Source organism: Erpetoichthys calabaricus, chromosome 5 (assembly GCF_900747795.2).
Source record: "Erpetoichthys calabaricus chromosome 5, fErpCal1.3, whole genome shotgun sequence".
NCBI lineage: Eukaryota > Metazoa > Chordata > Cladistia > Polypteriformes > Polypteridae > Erpetoichthys > Erpetoichthys calabaricus.
This window is the reverse complement of record NC_041398.2, coordinates 250,392,228-250,408,754: the sequence shown is the minus strand read 5'-3', so window position 1 is coordinate 250,408,754 and position 16,527 is coordinate 250,392,228. Positions and strand designations below refer to the sequence as shown.

The 16,527-nt window shown below is 43.4% G+C and overlaps 1 protein-coding gene across 1 annotated transcript in view; it reads right to left on the bottom strand.

The window, feature by feature from the left end:
* pkd2 (polycystic kidney disease 2) overlaps nucleotides 1–16,527 on the bottom strand; it is a 913,849-nt gene that overhangs the window by 44,205 nt on the left and 853,117 nt on the right. The window lies entirely within an intron of this gene.

Below are 16,527 nucleotides of genomic sequence, written 5' to 3'. Positions count from 1 at the left end.
CCTTTGTCTCATCATCAGCTGCTTCTATCACGTCAACTTGTTTTACAACTGTGGGTACAACTTCACCTTCAAGCACTGCTCCATGACAGCATCTACTCACCATCTCCTGTCACACAATTATTATGATATACTACAATTGCACAATTTCTGCATGTAGATGCTTAACTGGTCCACTGTGACAAATGCTTGATATGTCAAATAGCCATTTAGAGATATGACTGTACAATTTTAAAGATCTCTTTGACATCTTCTGTTGTGACAAACACCTTGCATAAGGAATGCTGCCACATGTATGCATGATATTATAAAAAGTTCTGATCTTGGATGGTCCAAGGCATTTCCCTGTCCTCTCTCTTTGAATTAATGTCACAGTTTTGTTTGCTTATTTTGGGTTCAAATCATGCATCTGGTAAATTGATTGTGTGAAATTTCCATGTTGTCCCTGTGTCTCAATGGGCTTTCCTACTGACATTCCTTTAGAAATGCAGGTTAGGAAAACTGGGGATTCCAAATAGGCCATGACTGTGTGTGCATGAAAGGACCCGGCAATGGAGTGGCTCCTTGTTCAAGCCTGGTAACTACAATAAAAACTACCACAATGAGAACAACAACAACAACCACAACAGCCGCCTTATCGACTACAACTCCAGGGATGACACCTTCTACTGATTCAGCCCCAACGTCACCAAGAGGAGACAACCTTAAAGTTTTGACCTAAAAAAACAACACATTTAGGGGTTGCATATCATATTTGTATATTGTATTTGTAATGTAATTCTATCTGTCATTTATACGCAAGCTCCTGCCCTACTGCACATTAATCTGGTGGTCTCCATTCCTCTTCACTCCCTCAACTTCGCATTTCTCCACGTGTTCTCCCTGTGCTTTCCTACTGACATCCCTCAAGAAATGTATGTGCATGAATGTGCCCAGCAATGGAGTGGCTCCTTGTTCAAGCTTGGTAACTGCATAGTGTCCAGTGCTGCTGCACCCCAAGTACCCCTAAATTGTATTAAATGGGTTTAAGAATGTTAAAATATTGCAATCATTTGGTCCAGTGGCTAGAGCTCATGGCTTCATAGTCCTGGGCTCAAATCCAGACCCAGTTACTCACTGTGCAGAGCTTGCATGATCTCCTCATGTCTCCATGGGTCATCCTCTTACATCACCAAAGACATGCAGGTTACGTTAATGGATTACTCTAAACTGGCCCAGTGGTGAACTGGTGGCCAGCCCACTGCTCGTTCCTGCCCTGCCCATTGCTGTCTGGAGTGGCTTTGGCCCAGGTTTGAAAATGTGTTGTAAGAGTTGCCTGGCAGTTCAACCTGGCCGGGACGCCCCTGATATGGAAGGATGGGGAAAGGCAGCTTTTGTAGGACACTGCCTCCCCCCCAAGACACTACATGGCAGCTCCCCTGGAGTATAGTGGTTAAACCATCTTAAAGTCCCTTCCTTCCTTTTAAAGATCCCAGAGTACAGTGGGCAAAGGATCTCTCACTCAACATCTCAGAAAAGGAGTGGAAGGTAGCCACGCACAGAATTCACTCGAGCTCCATGTGTGTAAAGCATTCAATTATTCAACTTCAAATCTTTTATCGAGCACATCTGTGTCATTTGAAATTGTCCAAGATGTTTCCAGGGAGAGAGCCAACCTGTGAACGTTGCAATCGAGCCTCAGCTTCACTGGGCCACATGTTTTGGGCAGTGTGTATCAAATTAACATCATTTTGGATGAAAATCATTAAATGTCTATCAGACAGCTTTGGTGTCCCAATCCCTCCTAATCCATTAACAGCTGTGTGTGGTGGGCTACCAGAGGGGCTTATAGTGGAGAAGAACAAACAAACTGTAATTGTCTTTACTTCACTATTGGCATATAGACTTGTTTTGCTCAGCTGGAAGAATCCTAACTCTCCTCTTTTAAGTCAGCAGGTAACTGATGTTATGTGTTATTTGAAACTGGAAAAACTCAAATTCTCACTTAGAGGATCTGTACAAAACTATTAAAACCTGGCAGGTCCTAATCAATAACATTTTAGAATAAACATTTAGATGTTCCTCTCTTTACTCCTCTTAACAGTTTTGCTCTGGTTGTTGGCCTTCCTCTCTTTCTCATGGGTGGGGGTCGATTTGATTTCAGTTTTGTTAACTTTGACTTGATTGTATGGAATGTTCTATGTTTTTAATAAAGTCAATAAAAACGAAAAAGATTCAAATAAAAGTTTAATTTATACAAAAATCTTACAAAAGTTTTTTTGCAATTATCAACACAATTCTTTTTCTTTTTTTCTTTCTTCTCCTCCATTTATCCCAGAAGAGCTCTGTCTGTCCTCCACACCCGACTCCAACTTGCCTGGATGGGGTCAAGCAGCTTGATTTATCTTAGACCTGGGAGTACTTCTGGTGTTGGGGACTACAAAGGATGGATCGCATATCACCGCAGCATCCATGGAACCCAAGGCTGCCCTAAGGAGCTCCACTTCCCAGCATGCCTCACAAGTGTCTGCACAGGTAGTGTCACCCAGAGTGGCTGCCACCTAATGTGTTGGGCTGGCATACAGACCTGCCAGGTTTCCTCCACTGTTCTTTGCATCCCACTGGCCTCCCAGCTAGTTAAGAGATCATGCCATCCATCACGATATATACATTGCATTTTTCTTTTCTTTTTTTATTGGATTTTATTATTTTATTAAAATCAAATAACATTCCATACGAATAAGTCAGGTTTTACAAAACTAGGTTCAAAACAAATCAACCCCCACCCATGTACATTGTATTTTTCTGGTCAGTTGGGATTCCAGACATCAGGTATCCCAGTGCCAGCGTGTCTATGGGTCGGGGGGTAGAGCTTTCAAAATTCTGAGATGATGAGTGGTGATATTTCGATTAAAATGGGCCTGATGTAACTGCTCAAGTGAAGTTATACGTTCACTTTCTGTCCCAATAAACAAAGTAATAATGAATACTCACTAAAATTAAAATTTGTGATATTATCAAATCAGACCAATTCTATCTTTAGTTAATTCATATTTTAATATGCTTTTTATTATCACTGATCAACAAAAGGTAATAAGTTGTGTGTGACAGTACTTCTGGTGTCTGGGAATACAAAGTAGGGATCACATATCTCCGCAGCACCCATGGATCCCAACAAGGCTGCCCTAAGGAACTCCACATCCCAGCATGCCTTGCAGGTGTCTGCACAGGTAGCATCACCCAGGGAGGCTGCCACTTAAAGTGCTGAGGGGGCATAAAGACCTGCCAGGGTGTCCTCCCCCTGTTCTTTGCAGCCCATTGGATTCCCAGCCAGTTAAGAGATCAGAACCTATCCTGACTAGGATGCCACTGCATACATGCCATCCATCACGATGTATATGTTCCATTTTTATGGTCAGTTGGGAATCCAGACATCAGGTAGCCCAGTGCCAGCGTATCTATAGAGGGGCTTTTGAAATTCTGAGATGATGAGTGATGATATTTTGGTTAAAATGGGCCTGATGTAACTGCTCAAGTGAAGTATTACGTTCACTTGCTGTCCCGATAAACAAAGTAATAATGAATACTCACTTAAATTAAAATTTGTTATATATTATCAAATCAGACCAATTTTATCTTTAGTTAATTAATATTTTAATATGCTTTTTATTACCACTGATCAAACAAAAGGTAATAAGTTGTTCTCTGACAGTACTTCTGGTGTCGGGGAAAACAAAGTAGGGATCACACATCAACGCAGCACCCATGGAACCCAACAAGGTTGAACATATAACCTCCAACAGATTTAACATATTGGAATACTGCAATGTATGGCTGATGAAGGTCTCACACACACACACACACACACACACAACTGGAAGTACCTGTATCAGCCCTTTTGTGATGGGAGCTGGAGAAACTCTTACTGCAATGCCAAATGAAGCACTTGACCCTCCTCAGGATGAGCTCTCCTCGCCCAGCCGTCCATCTTCTCGCTCATTTCCAGTCCAACCTTCTGCTCAGCTCAGCTCCAGCTCCTGTGGCTTTGTCATCCTGCCGATTCTTGCCTGCGAGGTCCTCACATGTCACTGAGTTGTAGGTCTTTTAACCTGGTTGTGAGTTTAGGCAGATGTTAAGATTCAATTCACCACAGCCTCATGTCTCTTAACCAACAATGAAAGAGGAACGTAGACCATCAATCTGACTCCAATTTATTGTTTTTGGTATAAAAGACCAATTTTATCTTAAAGATATAAATTACCGTATTTACGCGTGTACCACACGCACATTTTTTCCCCAAGAATTAGTATTAGAAAATCAGGTGCACGTCATACACGAGGAAATTTTTTTCTGTAATATTTACTTCTTCTGCTTGCGCTCTCTCTCTCTCTCACTCGCTCTCTCAGAAGAAAGAAAAACTTTCGTCATGCAACAAAAACAGAAGGGCATTTCGCGGAAAACGTGCCCTAAACGCTTCCTATACAATCACAACGCACATTGTACACGGGGCAAAACGTTTTCGTGATTTTCTTTGTAAAAATTGGGGTGAGCGTCTTACACGAGGGCGTGTGGTACACGAGTAAAAACGGTAGTTATAAGTTAATGTCATATTTGAGTTAACTTGACTTTCCATTGTTTGCAAAGCTTTTGTTTACATACCCTGAGAAAACAACAGGCCTTTTGTTAACAGTCAGTCTTTGTCTGTAACCTCAGAAATAGAACGCTGCTTAACAAGTGTGTGTGCTTTATGATGAAACCACAAGGGCTACGTGGGCTACATAAATAACATGGCATGTGCATCCTGTTCTAATGTGCAACCTCAGAGGCTAAGTGTCACTCCTTAGTGTGGGTTCCAGAATAAAATCTTAAAGACTATGCACCTCCGCCTAGCACGTGTTTCATTTAATTCAAAGCCTAATTATAAACAGGATACTAGACAAATAAAAATATTCAGACTGTGAACCTCAGAGGCTGAGCTCCAGTGTGTGTCCACAGTAAACGGCTCTATACCTTTCCAGCGTTAATTACAATAATCACAGGCAGATAATCGGCACAATATTTGACAATTTATTAATAGCAACCCCAAAATGATATGCAGTGAGATCTGAAGATACAAACAAAGAGCGACTCTCTGTTATGAATTCTTCACATCAACAAGAACCAAAAAAATGCAACCCATGGCAGGCAATTGAGCTCACTCATGGCGACATGCTACCATCTACTGGTACAGAGTGGTATAGCAAGTTACCTTTTTTTAAAACTTGGCATTAATCTTATTGACAAGTCCATTCCATTTATAATTTCACTTCTCTGAAAAATTACTTTGGAATAAGAGGAGAGAAACCCAAATTCACACAAATATGACCACACATTAGTGTACATTCAAAAATGCATTCTGGGAAATTTAACTCAACATCGATTTGATTTTAAAATGCGATTCTTCCGAAATTCTGCCCTCATTTAACAGTCATACTTTACAGATGCACTAAAATGACAGTTCACCAGCAGTGAAGACATGCACATTACTTTCCAGTGCCCATGCTGCCAACAGAATAGCCACATCTTGTCGGTTTCACACTGCACCCCTGCTATTTCTCTCTGGCTCATCCCATCTTTGACTCAAGACCCCCACACTTAGCCTTCCTTTACCCTTCTGAGTCTTAGACTCTACTCCTAGCTCTCTTTTCCTCTGCAGTTTGCCCCTTTCACTTCCTATCCTTGTCCGAGTCTCTGCCCTTAGCCATTCTTTTCTCTCGTATTTGCAGGGGCCTCACCTGTCCATGTCTAAAACTCCCCCCATAACCTTCCTTTTCCCTGCTCTTTGCTGCTGCCCCCTGTCTATGGATGTCGGAGAGTCTACTCCTACATTTCCTTTGTTTTGCTGTCTGCCCCTGGCTCCTCTCATCTTTGTCTCAGACTTCACCCTCTAACCCCACTTAGTTCTACTATCACTTACTTCTGAACACTCTTTTTAGTATTGTGGGTGAAGTGGTGCCATCACCCCAATAAAAATGGCCAGTGAGGGGGTTCAGATGTAAAAGCAGAGACTCCATAGGGTGCTCAAGTCTGCAATAACCCTTTTTTACTAAGGAGATCGCCCTCTTAGTGTGCAGTAGGTGCTGTTAACTGACAGCCACTATTAAATGAGGCAGCACTTAGCTAATCTTTCAATTATAGCCCCTTTATCCTGTTTCTCTAAAACTGTATTAAAGACCCCCTTAACAGTGTTCCTCACTTATCTGACACTGGGGTCACAACCATTCGTTCAGCTACCCTTTGATTGTGTTGTAGATATAACTTGAAATGGATAAATTTGCCATTTTTGCAAATTTGTCTATACTAGGGTTGTCCAACTCCGGTCCCAGTGGGCCGCAGTGGATGTTGGTTTTCATTCAAACCCTTTTCCTCACTGCTAATTAACTCCTTTTCTCTTCATTCTAATAGCCCTGTTTATAAAGATTCAGTCCTCTGAATTGATTTGTTTCAATGGCAGCCAAACAGAAATGAGATGTGAAACAAGCCGACAGATGAACGTCAAACTCCAGCCAGTTTCACTCCAACCAGTTTCTTAATGAGAAGCCGATTCTTGCTGTTCATTAAAGCCGTTACTGAATATCAGGACTTGTTGCTGCTCTCATTCTGCCACAACAGACTGTTGATTTTTTCTAAGACCACTGTCAAAATCTTTTGGTGGCCTGAGCAGACCCCATGACCGAGACCTTCACCTTTCTTTATTTTCATGTGGCATCTTGTTTTGTGTCTCATTGTTTGGCTGCTCATTAAGTAAAAGAAACAACTCAGGGGTCTGAGTCATGTCAAGTAAAACAAAGGCAAAACAAGTAAATCAGCAGCAAAAATGGCTCACTAATTAAGAAGATGGTTAGACTGAAAACCTGCAGCCACTGCGGCCCACCAGGAATGGAGTTGGACACCATTTTTCTATACCTAATAAACCATAACGGCCAAATCAAGCCATATTGCCAGAAAGATTTGCAAATTTATTAAAAATCAGAAACTGAAATCGCCCATTCATAGATATATTCAGAACCTTAATTCAGTACTTTATAGAAGCCCCTTTGCCAGGAATTCCTGCTTCAAATCTTATCTATAAGCTTGGTATACCTGCATTTGGGAAGTTGATTCCATTCTTCCTGGCAGATCCCCTAAAGCTGCCTTAGACTGGATGGCGGTAAAATGCCATGTTCAGGTTCCTCCACACATGTTGTATGGGGTTTAACCTGAGTGTCTAGCACACTCACAGACTTGTCCCACTGTTGTCTTGGCTGTACGTTTTGCATTAGCTGAACCATCGCCCCAGTCCAAAGCAGGTTTCCCTTAATTCTCGCAAGTCTCCCTGTCCCTGCACCCCCATAACATGTTGTTAACACCACCATGCTTCACCATAGGGATGGCATTAGGCAGGTAATGAGCAGTGAGTGCCTGGTCTTCACTGGAAATAGTGCCTGGACCTCTGCCTAGCAAGTTCAATGTGTGTGTTGATCAATCCAGAGAATCTCTTTCCTCACGTCCTCAGTGTCTTTTAAAATGTCATGCTTTTTTCTCAAAGAGTCTGGCTACTCTACCATAAATGCTTGATTGATGGCGAGGTGCTGAGATGGTCATCCTTCCCATAGGTTCTTCCCTCTCATCAGAGCACTTCTGAGGATCTGTTACAGTGACCACTGGGTTCTTGGTCATCACCCTGCCAGATCTAATCATGGCAGTTGGCCACAGGTGGACTCCAGTCAAGTTCTGGGCTCAAGTGACCACAATTTGGAGTGCCAGAGTTAAAGGTCTGAATACTTCTAGGACTGAGAGATTTCACTTTTTGATTTTTAATACATTTTTAAACTTTTCTGAAGGCGTGTTTACACTTTGTCAATAGAGGTCATTGAGTGTGGACAGATGGGAGAAAATGGCAAACTATCCATTTAAAATTCATTCAACAACACAATAAAATGTACAGAAAGTGAGGGGGTCTCAATACCTTCTGAATCCACTGTGACAGACAGACAGACAGACAGACAGACAGACAGACAGACAGACAGACAGACAGACAGACAGACAGGCAGGCAGGCAGGCAGGCACTAGATAGATAGATAGTGTGGGAAATAGCCCCGGACACAGACAGACAGACATCGTTTGTAGTCCAACACACGTTTAATTACAATTATAAAAGTGCACAAACCAGTGCCGCAGCACCAATCACCCCAACAGTCCAGGACAACCCATAATCTGCCTCGTCTCTTCAGGCCGCCTCTTTCCTCTCCCAGACCTCGTCCTCTTCCACCCGACTCCAGCCCTGAATGAAGGGAGGCGGACCCTTTTATGTTCCTCCGGATGTGCTCCAGGTGTGCTCCGGCAATCTTCCACCGACACGCCCCAGTGTGGCGGAAGTGCCGGCTGTATCCCCGGAAGCACTCCGGGTGTCCATGCTCCTCTTCCCCCCAGCATTTCCTGGTGTGGCGGAAGTGCTGAGGTCCAGGGCTCTTCAGGCATTGGGGCGCCCCCTGGCGGTGACCATGGGCCCCTACAGGGCTGAGCTTCAAAGCTCTGTACCCGTGGCCCCCACAGCAACCAGGGCGATTGCCCCCTCGTGGTCTGGAGGAGGCGTAAGCTCTCCTCCAGTCCTCCTGGGCGTCACGGCTGGGTACCACCCCCAGCCGCGTGCCTAAATAGATAGATAGATAGATAGATAGATAGATAGATAGATAGATAGATAGATAGATAGATAGATAGATAGATAGATAGATAGATAGATAGATAGATAGATAGATAGATATGAAAGGCACTATACAACTGATAGATAGAGAAGGCACCATGTTCTACCCATTAGACAGCAGAGTAAAGCCCTTAATGCAGAAATCCCCCATGAGTCGTGAAGTGCTGGACTCTCAGACAGGTGAGGAGAAAGCGAAGCTGAGACCAAACAGCATTCATTCTCCTGGCTGACTAAAGCCAATGGCTCTAGAAGACAAAAGCGTGGTGAGTCACGGTCCAGCACAGAGTGTTATTACGCTGATGTGTTTTCACTTCCTAAACGTGTCACTCAGGCGGCGCTTTGTGCACTGATGCAATACATAAAGCACCGTCTGTCTGGTTTGGTAAGCCGTCCAGCACGCTAGACCTGACACAGCTAAGGATTTGCTGTTTTTGACTTAAAAGCAAAAAAACTTTCACTGTGTCAGCAAGCCCCACGGGAGCCATCTTGAGTCTAGGGGCTGTTTTTTTTTTCTTTTTACTCTTGCATGTCATCACTTTTGGGGTGTGATGAACAACACCTCCTGCACCGACCTTCATTCTCCCACCTGTGTTGTTTGTACCTGTCATGGCTCACCTGCTCCCCTGTATGAATGCTCATCTCAGTCATTCTCTTCTGATCTCAGGGCAGAAAAGGAAGATGAGGAAGAGGTTGTGAAGAATCTAACTCTTTTCTCCATGTGCCCTTCAAATCAGTCCCCAAAAATAAGCATTGACAACATGAACAAGACAGCTGCATGCCAGATAAGTAAGCGGTGCCAGTGGAGAGTAAGCACTTAGTGGCATTATTAGACTGTTAATCAATTGAAAGCACATTCCAAGAATGTGGCACAGACTCACAGACCCCTGCTTATAATGTCCTTGCATAATGCTGACCCAAGAGATGGGCAGCAGGCAAAGAAGTGGCGCCATGGGCTAAAAACTAATGAGCTAACTAATGAGGATTCTTTATGGTTTTTTTTGACAAGGATTTGTTAGTTGGGCTCCACTAGTGAATACCACTGAACATTAATGGCCTACTTGGGGTGATTTTGTCCTGCCTCTCTACTTTGGGGTTGAAGTGAAACTGCACAATGCAGGCTTTCCAAGTGGCTTGTGTACTGCAACCTACAAACAACCACTAAGAATCCAGAGTCGTCACCCGCTGGGGCACCCAATGGGCAACTCTGGAAAATGGTGTTCCTGAAATGTAAGTCAGCAAGCAGACTCTTACCAAATTAAGAATTAGAAAAATGAACAACTCAACATGGGCGGCACGGTGGCGTAGTGGTAGCGCTGCTGCCTCGCAGTTAGGAGACCTGGGTTCGCTTCCCAGGTCCTCCCTGCGTGGAGTTTGCATGTTCTCCCCGTGTCTGCGTGGGTTTCCTCCGGGCGCTCCGGTTTCCTCCCACAGTCCAAAGACATGCAGGTTAGGTGGATTGGTGATTCTAAATTGGCCCTAGTGTGTGCTTGGTGTGTGGGTGTGTTTGTGTGTGTCCTGCGGTGGGTTGGCACCCTGCCCAGGATTGGTTCCCTGCCTTGTGCCCTGTGTTGGCTGGGATTGGCTCCAGCAGACCCCCGTGACCCTGTGTTTGGATTCAGCGGGTTGGAAAATGGATGGATGGATGGATAATAATAATAATAAAATAATTCATTACATTTATATAGCGCTTTTCTCAGTACTCAAAGCGCTATCCACACAGGGAGGAACCGGGAAGCGAACCCACAATCTTCCACAGTCTCCTTACTGCAAAGCAGCAGCACTACCACTGTGCCACCTGTGAGAACAACAACTGGATGGAACAACTCAAAATGGTCTGCTGTGATGCTATGTACAATTTTGTCTTTCACCACTTTTGTAAAATTACCATATGCAAATGTGTTTAATTTGCATAAATTCATTGACGGAGATGAAAAGAAAATAAAACCACAGCACCAGATGAGCCTGGCATGCTAAAAGGTATAGCAGCTGAACCCTGACCTATCCTGTGGTCCATACCAAAAAATGTTTTTGCATACAGAATGCACAGAATGAATTATATCAAAGTGCTTTTTAAAGCAAGCAATAATATACATAAATAAAAAAAAATTAGTTTAGAAAATAAAAAGATTAGAGGTTATATCTACACTGAAAAGGAAAGAGCAGGTAACTTATATGAGGAAGGAAGGACCAAAGTCATTGTAGATAAAGAAGAAAAGGGAAGAGCAGGTGAGGAAAAGCTGCCATTAGAGGAGATGGAGAGATTTAAAAACTAGTCAGCCAATACAACCTGGAGAATTGTTTGATCCCAAGATGAGAATGAGCTTAGCTTCTCCAGTTTCTCTTTGAAAAGTGTCTTTCAAGCCCTGTGGAAGAACACAAACAGAGAGATCAGTATGATGCGACCAAGAGACATGAGGTGTTCTACAATGAGCTTTGGAAGGTCTTTGATTTTAATGGCTCAGGTCTGCCAGCTGTCTCCCTGTTTCACTTCCTACAAGAAATGCAGTAAATATGAATTTTAGTCTGGCAAGAGGCCCATTATTTAATATTGAATTTACCAGAGGGACCAGAATCAAGGGAATGATTGGTGACATTTTTACAAGTGGTAAATATGTGCCCGTTGCAGAATGTGGCTCTCCTCTAACTAATTAGCTGCGAATGAGAGGTTTGTTCTGGTTGGGTTGTTAAAAGATGGACATCAAGGGAGAGTCAAGAAAAAGAGGCCCCTGTAGAAGGATCAGTCTGAAGAATGGGGACATTTTCTTTAATGACCTGGGGGAGACGTAGATTGTCAGGTAGGACCAGCAGGATGCAGGTTTCACTACTGCGGTTCATCTTAGAGTGGATGTTACGAGGTCTACTCCTGGCTTCTGTCCAAAATATGAGAAGTGTATCCTCTATCTTTGAAGAAACTTCTCATTCTGAATGCTTCATTACAGAAGTCGTTCTCATCAATGTATAGGCGGCGGACTCTAAGGAAATGTGAAAGAGGTAGAGAGTTTTGAGTATGCTAGGGATGGAAGGTCAATGTGTGAGTCTGTTGGCTTGTAACTGACACAGGTTTGAAGTCCAGGAAAGCTTATAGAAAGACTGATATCTAAAAATGGGAGAGTTACTTCAACTGTAAAATCGTTAATGAATTCATGTAGCTCGTGTCACACACATGCGCCTGGGAGGAAGTCTATTGGGAGCGAACACACAGAGACAGGGTTTGCTAAGTGGTGCTAATGGCTTTCTTTCCTCTTCCCTAGACCAACAGAAAGAAAGCCCGCCTATGACCCCGCCTACCTACAAGAACTCACTTCCTTCCGTGATCCCACCCCTTCCTGTCTTCTTTCTATATACGCAGAAGTCGTTGATCATCTTGTTTAGTCTTTACTTGGACTCTGTCTTGAATGATTACTTGTTTTGTTGCTTTGCCTTACAGCATACGGGGTGGAATCCCCAAATCTTGATCCTGTTTGTTGCGCTTTCTTTACACTCACTTCTAGAGTAAAAAGGGGGCCCAACACAACTTCTGATAAATCTTTAGTACAGGTCTGGCACAAAGCCTCGGCAGTTAGAAAAGAAACTCTCTTCCATCCAGCCGACAAAGTTGGGTCCCATTGTAGTAGACACTGCACCACCACTGACCTGGTGAAAAACACTGGTATCAAAAGAGGAGGCACTGATGGTAGGGAGAAGTTCTGCCAGTCTGTTGCGGGCATCTGAGGGAGGATCCTGGACTGGGCGTCTGTTGAGTACCTGCCTGAGGGACAACAGACCTTCGTCATGAGGAATGGCAGTGTTCAGAGGGGTGATATCCTTGGTAAAGTATGAAGCAGGCAAGACTGTGAAACAACTGTGAAACAAGGGAGACCTTCAACCAGTGGTCTCATACGACTGTCGAGGAAGGCCGAAATAGGAGTAAGAGAACATTTGCATGCAGAAGCAATAAGCTGCTTGGGATTGTCCGATTTGTGGAATTTAGCGAGAAGGTAAAAAGTGAGATTTATATGGGTCTTCAACATAAATGAAAAACTTTCAGATCACAAGTTTGCCCAGTTGTTAGTGTTGTTCCCCAGGGCTCTGCCTTGGGTCCCCTTCTATTTATTATTTATCTTCTGCCCCTCATATCTTTAGGAAATTTAATATTCATTATCACTCCCAGCTCTGTCTACTAAACCCGATTCCACTCTTCCAACTTCTTCCCTCTCCGACTGTCTTCAGGAAGTTAAATCATGGCTGTCTGTTAATTTTCTTAAATTAAATAGTAATAAAACAGAAGTTCTTCTGCTAGGAGCTATATCTGTTTTGGATAAATGTGATAATATTTCATTGACTGTTGATAATTCTCTAATCTCTTCTTCCTCCCAGGTTAAGAGCTTAGGTGTTAATTTCAATAGTACCTTAAAGTTTGAGGCACATATTAATAATGTTACTCAGTCTGCATATTTCAGCCCATCTCTTTCAGCTACCAGCACTGCTATTCTTGTTCATGCTCTGGTCACATCTCACATTGATTATTGTAATTCTATCCTTCCTGGTCTTCCTCACAAACTCCAGTTGGTTCAGAATGCTGCTGACGCTCGCATCATTAGCAGAACCCTTCCATTGAACACATCACTCTTGTCCTTCAACAGCTTCACTGGCTCCCTATTAAGTATCACATTGATTTAAAGATTCTGCTTATTACTTACAAGACCCTTCATAATCAGGCACCTCCTTATCTTTCTGATCTTCTTCACATCTCCATTCCTTCTCGTAGCTTTAGATCTTCTTCCTCTGTCAATCTTATTAGACCTCCTGCTTAATTGACTATCATGTGGGGGGTTTAAAGCTTTCAGCCGAGTGGCCCCTCACCTCTCCCACAAGACATTCGTAATATCGACTCTTCCTACCTAACAACACATCTTTTTAAGATGGCTTATTGTTTCTGATAATTTTAGCTGATAAATTTATATTCAGTTTTATTATTGTATTTATCCTGGTTTTATCGTACTGTAATATTTTATTAATTTTATGTGTGCTCTGTAAGGTGTCCTTGTGTGTCTTGAAAGGCGCCTATAAACAAAATAAATTATTATTATTATTATTATAACGTTCACAAAGCCACCTAATGCACTTTGGGGTTTTGGGGAGTCAGCATCAACTGCTAGGCAGGATCCAACACTAAACAGTCCATCACAGGACCCACTTAGACACACATACACCTACCCTGGACCAATTTAGGGTACACCTAACTCATCCTGTGTCAGTTGCTGCTTCATAGACTTGGAATGCTTGGCTAACCAATAATGAAATAACAAAACTTACTAGATGGATGGACTTACTAAGAAACTTCTGGAATTGAAATCACCCAGTGAATCTTTCATTTATGTAGCACCAGTGGCAGACGGCCAGGACACCCTAATTGTGGAGGAACTAGGGGAGAGTTTCTCATCAGGACCAACAAAGGGCAGCCCCTTTGGTTTCCATGAGCATGGGACCTCAACCCTGCTGGAGTCCATGGCCACCACCGGGGGGGCATGAACATTTTCAGGGCCCTATTTGGCTGCACTTCCACCATGCCAGAAGTACGGCCAGAAAAAGCTCGTTGGGCACCTGGAGTCCTTCTGGGTGCCCCATAAAAAGGGGCCAGTCGCCAGAAGTCGAGGTCCTGAGTCAGGAGGAGGAAGACTAAGCTCTGGAGGAGGAGGACTGGTGGCAAAGAAGGGGCTGTGTTGTGCTTTACTGGGTGTGCTGAAAACTGTACATAAACTGTGTGTTGTGTGTTAAGCCTGTGTCCTGCCTGTCTGTGTCGGGGTTAGGGTGGCTGTATGTGCCTTGGGCATCACACACCTTTCACAAAGCTTCACAGAGTCAATAAAATAACAATAAAATATTAAAATAAATAAGAAAAAAAAAAACATTGAAATGTTTTGGAAGTAAAGAGGAACTGATGGCATATAAGGGAAGATTAAAAGATCAGGATAGAAGGGGTGAATTAAAAAATGAAACATACAGTAGATATGGCTGATGATAGAGTGAGATGCCCCAAGGGGGTGCTAAGACAGATTACTGAGACTCCCCTAACACACACAATTATAGATTTGCAAAATGTTGCTTGCATAGACCCAATAACATAAGAATGAAGCGCTGGAATTGGATGAACTAAATAATACCCTGATGAAACTGAAATCAGGCTGTCAGTCTTTATTTTATGTATATAGCACCTTTCACAAATCGTAATGTTAAAAAAATTAATAAGAGTTCTAAATGACAATACACAATACAATGCATAAGGAAAAACATTTGGAAGTGAGCCGGAGTAGACTTCACACCCTCAGAACCAAATTACCCAAACTATTCTGTAACATTTCAGTAATTATTTACCACTCTGAGGCTGAACTTTCTGATCATTAAATAGCTCATTACGATAGCAACTGACGGGAAGAATTCATAATGAATTGCAGAATTACGGTATTTGAGGGTTCCTCTCGAGTATGGTATTTTTTCGTCCAGCTGTTTTAGCTGTGGACTGTCCTCTACACACAGACAGACAGACAGACACACATCATTGAGATATTGAAGTTTTCGGTATCATGGGTCCCCTAAAATTTGAGATCTGTTGAAAACCGAAGATCGACATTTTTGATGAATTGAAAGCTTTCTCTCCTCCCCCACAGACAATAGGTTATAGCTTAGGGGCACAAAGCAAAAACTTAAAAAATGTATTGTGGACACTAGGTGGCACTGTTGTCCTTTAAAATCTAACAGACAGACACTCAGGACACAAGGTACAAGCACTAAGAAGTATTTTAATTCTTTTCTCTTCTCAAAACAGTGCTCCCTAAGCACCACAGCCACAAATAACAGGCAAATAACACAATAATCGCTATTCTCTTCTCCTCCACACCTCCCAGCAAGCTCCATCCACCAACCACCCGACTCTGGCTCAACCCTGGGTGTTCCGCAGTCCTTTATACAGTCCTTGACCAGGAAGTGCTTCTGTTCTTCCGCCCATGTGACTTGCCAGCACTTCCGGGTCAGATGGAGAATTCAAGTTTTTAATCGGCCCAGAAGTACTTTGGGGCTTCCATCCTCATGACTTCCTAGTACTTCCAGGCTATAAGGGAAGCATGACTCCCCAGGTCCTTCCACAGCAACCCCTGGTGGCACCCACTTCACCCAGCAGGGCTGTTATACTGAATTCCAAGTCCCAGGATGCCCTGTGGGAATCCAGGGCACCGCTACACTCCAGGGGAGCTGCCATCTAGCGTATTGGGGGAGGCAGTTTCCAAAAGTAGCTGCCTTCCCCTAGTCTTCCATTACCGGGACGTCCCAGCCAGGCTACCCGTCTGTTACAGTATGCAAGTGAAGATGAGCCGATGGTACATAAGAGATTAACACATCAGAGCAGAAAGGCCAATTAAAAAATAAACTTACAAGTATGGAGGAGAGACAGGATGGTAGAGTTATAGTGCGGCTGCTTTGAGACAAGGATACCAGGGCTCACGTCCTGGGTGTTCCCTCTGTGGAGTTTGCATGTGTCTTCCCATGTCTGCATGGGTTCCCTCACATATACCAAAGACATGCAGGTTAGATAAATGGGCCCTAGTGTGTGTGTGTGTGTACCCTGTGATGAACTGGCACCCTGTATGGAGGATATGCCCGACACTTGCTGGGATGGAGCCCAGCTTCCCCGTGACCCTGCTCAGTATAAATGGGTTTGAAAAGAGATGGCTAAATGGACTTACAAGTATGGTTGATTATTTTAGGATCCCGGCACTAAAAGTTGCAGATCTGAGTTATTTTGCACAAACTCTCCATTCAGCGCTGCACTCAGGGATGCCCTTTATGTCAGCATG